Source organism: Ceratosolen solmsi, unplaced genomic scaffold (genome assembly GCF_000503995.2).
Source record: "Ceratosolen solmsi marchali unplaced genomic scaffold, CerSol_1.0 scaffold10, whole genome shotgun sequence".
NCBI lineage: Eukaryota > Metazoa > Arthropoda > Insecta > Hymenoptera > Agaonidae > Ceratosolen > Ceratosolen solmsi.
The window spans coordinates 12765739-12772923 of record NW_011948412.1 but is presented as its reverse complement, the minus strand read 5'-3'; the positions used below and the strand labels follow the sequence as shown (position 1 = coordinate 12772923).

General features: G+C 37.7%; 1 protein-coding gene across 11 annotated transcripts in view; it reads right to left on the bottom strand.

The window, feature by feature from the left end:
* The window catches only part of Hr3 (nuclear hormone receptor 3 ROR-beta), a 125966-nt gene that overhangs the window by 24277 nt on the left and 94504 nt on the right, over positions 1-7185 (bottom strand). The window contains exon 1 of one of the 11 annotated variants that reach the window (XM_011496533.1): positions 1326-1576. The exons of the other annotated variants lie outside the window; for them this stretch is intronic. The gene's annotated coding sequence lies outside the window, so the exon portion shown is untranslated. Of the gene's footprint in view, positions 1-1325; positions 1577-7185 lie in introns of those variants that run through there. 11 annotated transcript variants of the gene reach the window in all.

Sequence of the window (7185 nt, the reverse complement as noted above, 5' to 3'; positions counted from 1 at the left end):
AAAGAGAGAGAGAGAGAGAGAGAGAGAGAGAGAGAGAGAGAGAGAGAGAGAGAGAGATAGAGAGAAGAAAGCGAGAGAGGGAGAAAAAGGGAGGGAGAGAGCGCGCTAGCGTCGGGGCGCTTGCACCATATAGTCAAACATTACATAATCGAGAACGATGAACCCGGAGAGTACAGTCGGCCAACGCATTGCCGCTGTTCGCGTGCGTCACGCGCTCTTTCGCGCGCGCACATGCGCACGCACGTATGCGAACATGGAGAGGGAGAGAGAGAGAGAGAGAGAGAGAGAGAGAGAGAGCGAGAGTTACGGTGGGAAGAAGGGATGGATGGATATGATAGAGTGCGTACGCGCGCGCGCGAGTGAGAAAGAGAGAGAGAGAGAGAGAGAGAGAGAGAGAGATTGAGAGACGCGCACACAGGCTGTGCAGCTGCTGCGCGGTCGCCCTCGGGTATCTTCTCGGCCTGCGTCCGAAAAGCTGCGGTACGATGACACCAGCGGCGCACCACCACTTCTTCCACTCAAACGCCCGCGCGCACTTTAACCGTCGACTCGCGATTACATCGTCGGCTCTGTTTCATTGTACCGTAGCAATTTTTCGGAGGACTCGGTCGCACCATCAACTCGCCTCTCGTGTACTTTGATTGTGAATAACACCCTATATTACGTTTTCCTCTTCTCAATTCGGCGCGGCAGCTTCATCATTATCGACAATCAACAACGACCAATGCTCACCAACGACTCTCCGATCGTAAAATCACCGGCAGCTCTTAAACGCGAAGCGTGTCTTTCTCAAGAGCCGAGCCGCCCGATCGTGTATCGTTCGACCGTATTTCTATTAATCCGAATGGCTTATCACCATCCAAGCCCCCTTGGTCCAAGACTCGTTCGTCGTTTAGCGATCTTTCCGACCTTTGACGCCTTCGCCTCGAGGCTTTTACTCGACTGCCCGATACTTTTTCCTCGCTTCAATAGCTTCTTCTTTCGCCCGGTATTATTCCTCCTCGCGCGATCTCAAATTGCTCCCTAATCTACGTTGGCTCGTCAACGTCCGTCTGTACGATTAAAATTTTCGATAGATAAGATTTACGCGATTGTTTTCTTTTATCGTATCCATGCACCGATTCTCACGTATGAAATCTCATTGTAAGCTACGACGTTTTCCAAAACCCATGCAAATTGCTCATCAAGGTCGACGCGGGTGCGTAAAAAAATCATAACCATTGGGAATCGCAAGCTTCTCGCGGCTCTCTCTCTCTCTCTCTCTCTCTCTCTCTCTCTCTCTCTCGCTCGCTCCTTCATATAAGCTCGTATTAATAATGACATACGCAATACACTATATTGACACAACATCGGCGGCTCTTTGTTCGTGATTACGAAAAATCGCGTTTAATCATCGAAGCGCCATTAGCCGCTTTTTATTCCGCTTTCTTTTGTCTCCTAGGCTTGTTGGAGGCGCTCTACTCTTCTTTCTCTTCTACGGACGCGTCGTTCTTTCTTTCCTTTTACATTTTCATCGAGTCATTGTCGACGCTCTTGAGCAATGCACACCCGTTTTACGTAATTACGTCCGTGCGCTGCCAGCACGCTCACAAAAACACGGGCGCTCGGGTGCACGCGCGCACGCACGCACGCACGCACGCACGCACGCACGCACGCATTAAATAAGACACTCTGGTGGAGATGTTCCTCGTGACGCGTCGCGCAAACGGGCGTGATAAGAGAGCCGCCTCTTCGCGGCCGGAAGAAAAAAGGTCCCATGTGCGCGCGCGAACAGCGCGAGCGACTGCCTTAGCCGAGTTGCAGCCGCTGTCCTCGTCGGCGTGGCCGTGGTTTCGAAAAATCCTGCGCAACTGCGGGGGCCGACGACCTTAGGCCGTGCGCGGCGCCGGTCCCCGAAAAAAGCGTGTTCTCCGGGCGGGGTGGGGCAGGATAGAGAAACTAAGGGGGAGAGGGGAGAGGGGGAGAGAGAGAGAGAGAGAGAGACGGAGAGAGAGAGAGAGAGAGAGAGAGAGCGAGTCATCGCGGTGAAAAGCCTCTGGGAAAGCCGAAACCGAGTGCACTTCCCGTGTGTACGGACGCTTCGGCATGCCGGGCTTTGTCACACAAGGGGGATTTTTTTTTGGGGGAGGGAGAACCCACATCAGCGACGTAGACAATGACGACGACGACGACGACGACGACGACGACGGCGGCGACGACGACGACGACGACGACGACGACGGCGACGATCAAGACGACGACGAGCGGAAAAGCGACGTATCCGTCCTGCGCGCACACGCACGCGCGCAGTATGTCAGAAGAGCTGCGCTGCTGTTCCCCTCCCACGCGCCAAGCCAGAGAGGCGGGCTTCCATAGGTCATTGAACTCTATGGCTCTCTCGTTCTCTGTCGCGTTGTAGCTACTGTTACTGCTGCTGCTGCTTCTGCTGCTGCTGCTGCTGCTGCTGCTGCTGCTGCTGCTGCTGCTGCTGCTGCTGCTGCTGCTGCTGCTGCTGCTGCTGCTGCTGCTGCTGCTGCTGCTGCTGCTGCTGCTGCTGCTGCTGCTGCTGCTGCTACTGCTGCTGCTGCTGCTGCTGCTGCTGCTGCTGCTGTTACAGTTCCTGTTGCTGTTGCTGCTGCTATTCCTGTTACTATTGCTCGTTCCTGTTGCTGCTCTACTGCTATTCCTTCATTTGTCTTTCCCGTCCCCCATCGCTGTCCTCATCGCCGCCTTTATTCCCCTACTTGGAAAGCCACTAGTCGCGTTCTTCCCACCGATAGTTTTTTCATTTAGCTACTTTTCACGCTTTTCCGATCCAACTCTCACGATGTTATCATAGGCCGTCGCTCTTTGCTTTAAGTCTTGAGATTAAATTGTACATACTCCGATCAATTGCTTTGCATTCTACTGGGATAAAAATTACCGGCTAGTTAGTTAAACCTTACCAGTTATTCTTTTCTGCCTTTTATGACTTTTATCTATAATATCATACATTAATAATTCATAATGTCATGTGGCAAACAATTTCGCATACTAATATTTAAGTTCATTTACATTTTTCACTCAATTGGTAGCGATTAGGGCAATGAAAATTTTCAGTCTCACTCTATTATTCTAAAAGTCTCTGTTTTGTATATTCTGTTAGATGCCAAAACGACTGCTATATTTAAAATAATATAGTTGGAAATTATTCTTAGCTACTCATTCCGTTTTTCTCATTACCTAATCTTGAATTTCTCATCCTTAGATTATATTAATTGTAACGCAATAATTGCGAATTAAGGATACTTGAACAAATAATTTGTAATTAAAATTTTTTTATTATTTTCTTAGATGAAAATTAAACATTTTTCATTAAATTTATTACCTATATAGAAATTTACAGGATAATTAATAAATTGAGATAATACTTTTTAATAAGATATTTTAATATTTTTATTTACTTTTATCGAATTTTTCCTATGGCTTCGTACTTACGTTAACCATACTTACATGCTTAATATGTCAAAAATTTAATTTAATAAAAATGCAATTTATCCTTAATGATATATTTAATGATCACCTTTTAAGTAATAAAGCATTAATTACTTTTAATGTTACCTTTGCTATTATTATATTTGATTATTTTATTTAATTGCCTTCTTCGTTGCTACTTATAGCCAGCATATTATTATTATTATTCTAGACACATTCGAATTAATCTTTTCTATATTAGTTTCGGTTAAATGTCAGTATTTTTAATGATTCTTATTTTAATATATTCGTACTTGTCTAATATATTTGCATGCTTGTCTTGTTTTTTTTTTTTTTTTTTTTTTTTTTTTTTTTTTTGTTCTCATTCCTTAACTTCTGCATATCGATCAACATTAGACTTAGAATACATCGCTATCGTACGTAAAATTAATTATAAATTATTTTTGCTACTCATTCCCAATAACTGTCCTGTACAAATAACTGCGTAATTTTTAAATAAACGAAATTGTTATTCTTCTTTTATTGATATTTTTGATTAATATTATTATGCCAAGATTGTTTATTGTACAGTAGAATCCCAAACTTATTATCCATGCAAATATTGCATTATATTTATCAATCTGTAAATTTCACTTATTAATAATTTAAAGTAATTTTACACTGTCGAATGATTAATAATGTTTAATCGATGCAATAAATTGATAACATTGATCAAGGAATTCAATTTAAATAAATTATTTTTAACAAAAATTTCCTTTGACATTCCATTCGTTATTATTCCGATAAAAGTAAAAGATTATTAATAAAATAGTCTATGTAACGATAATGATAAAACCATTTATAAAATTGATTCATTATATTATTGAAGTGAAAATTTTATATTTATATATATTTGCATTCAAAGGCCAGGCTTTTCACATCCTAAGATCCTAGATTTTTTTTTTTTTTTTTTTTTCAATCACAATTGAAATCCATCACTTTTACTTGAATTTCAATGTAATTAAAAATCAACGTTTTACCTTTAAAAAATCCATTATACAATAGCTGCTTTTAATGTATGTATTCTAAAGTTGTATTTCGAACTAAATTCTATACAACTTGTTATATTAAATATTTGCGTAATACTATTTTTATCTTAAAATTTAATTTAAACTCTTACTTTAAATTTATATATTTATTCAATATATCTATTTACGTTATGTAAGAATCCCAATTAATTTGGAGGACATTTACGAATATTAAACTATATTGTCTTCTGAAATTTGATTTTCCAAACTGTACGACAAATGAAAAACTTAATCATCTCTCGCTTCAACAAAATTGTACAATTTTACAAATTCAATATATACTTTCATTTGATTTCTTATTTTCACTACTTTGTAATTACGTAATTATTTCTCTTCAGTTCTTAATAAAAGCTTTTATTCTATAATAATTAAGACCCAATTGCAACGTCTCCACGATACTCTACTTTAATTACTTATTATTTTAACTGTTTACAATCTTCTTGCCTTCTTTACTTCTAATAATATAATTATTTTTTATCACGATATTTCACATTATTTATTAAATTTTTAATGTAAAATATATGATTTTAGTATGCAATTTATTTTCTTCTATCTTTCCTATGATCCAATGTTCGGCGAATTAATCAGTGCGTAATTATCAAACAATATCCACATTCGACTTATTTTAATTAATCTAATATTTAAAATGTTCCTTAACAAATGATATTATATACGTAATTCTGTTTTTAATTTAATTGTTATTAAGATAATTGTCTTAATATACCTAACGTTAAGACGACAGTTTTAACTCTATAAAAACTCGATACATCTCTTCTTTTTTTCTCTCGTACTCATATGCCTTTTTAAAGTGTAAAATTACCTCGCGCCTATTACGACTATTTTTAGAAAATGTTCATTGTATTTTCCATTTATATAATTACGAGTTTTTGTCTGCTAAATTTATACCAATATATTTCAATTCATGTATCTCCTGCATGAGTGAATTTCCCATCTTAATAACAATTATATAACATTATCCTCTTGTAAATATTTGATTTGAGAATTATTGCAATTTACTGGATTCCCTTCTAAATTGAAATAACATTGAAATCTTTATATTCACTCGACCATTCTATTCCATTAAATTTTCATTAGCTTATAAATCTTTGGAATTAACGTAACTCCAAGGTACAAAGTTAATTAAATTCTAAACTCATTAAATTCGCACATTGTATCACTGATATTGTAATAAAGACTTATTTATAACTGACTCCTTTTAAAAATCATGCACAACAATACATTATTATTACGCAATTTTGTTAACTCTAATTTCATTGATAAGTTTTTTGTTATTTGTTTAACAAATTACTAATTTAAGCATTTGCCGTAATTATAGTCTGCATTTTTTGCTTACTTCTTCCTCATATAATAAATTGCATGTTAATCATTTGTGTTTAAAAGTTCACATCTAGCGATAATTCTAATTTATTTTTCATAATTCTACCATATTCTGAAAATACCATCTTATTCTCATTCATTCAGCACTTTGTACCTTTATTTATATACTAAATTATAATGTATATTTATTGCTAAACAATAATGTTTTTATTTGTTTACTTCAAAGAATTCATGTTATTTTTTTCTTCTTTTTTTCTTCTTCTTTTTTTTTTAGAGTCTCGTTCATTGAGCTGTTAATATTTCCTTATATTTCTTCAGTTTGCAGATTTTGATGAGTTTTGTTTAATTGCAGATTAATTGGCTTAAGTACTTTAAGGATATATTTTTATTCACGATAAATTTGTATACTACGGCAGCCTTAATTGCTCTGCATTATTATTCAAATATTTATGTAGCTTTTTAGTTTCCTTAAAAAAATTTTCAACCATAACGTACGAATGTAAATAATATTATATTTATAATAGTTTAATGAATCCTATTGTAAATTTTGCAATTAAAAGTAAATATGCGCAAATTGGCGCTATTGGCGACTTTGACTTTTAACGGTACTGAAATGAACGACGACGATATATAATAATTCATCTGTTACCGAAAACAAAATTAAAAAACCATTGTAACCTTCCACGTTGTCCGACACACAATATTTACGTTATACGATAAATACGTGTAGCCCACGCCTCCCTCCCCTCCTCCTCTTTCCATTCCCCTTTGTTCAACGTCCTTGCGTACAATTTCTCTCTCTCTCTCTCTCTCTCTCTCTCTCTCTCTCTCTCTTATCTATCTATCTCTTCCTCTCCTGCGCTGCGCTCTTCCTCTTTTAAATCATTGCGTCAACACGATATGCCCAATAACCCTGTAAATAAGCAATTACGAGAATGCCCTCAAGCTTCACCTTTTTAATATGCTCTCGGATAACTAGCCCCTTGTGTCTCCTACCACTCCCATATGTCCATGGATCTTAAATCGCACTCCATCAATCCTCACTCCTATTAATGACAGCAGGCTACAACGCATAATAATAATGAATCCGCGGCGGAGTATTCGATTCGGAGGCTGCGAAATATCGGATACGAAGCGAAGAAATCGGCCAACATCGACCTCATTCGGCGCGAGAGCAAAGGCGTTGAGGTGAGAATGGCTGGGAATGCAAAGATGGAGGTAGAGTGTTGACTACGACAACAACAACAACAACAATAACAACAACAACAACGACGACGACGACGACAACAACAACGACAACAATAATTGATGAATTGAAGGAAAGAGA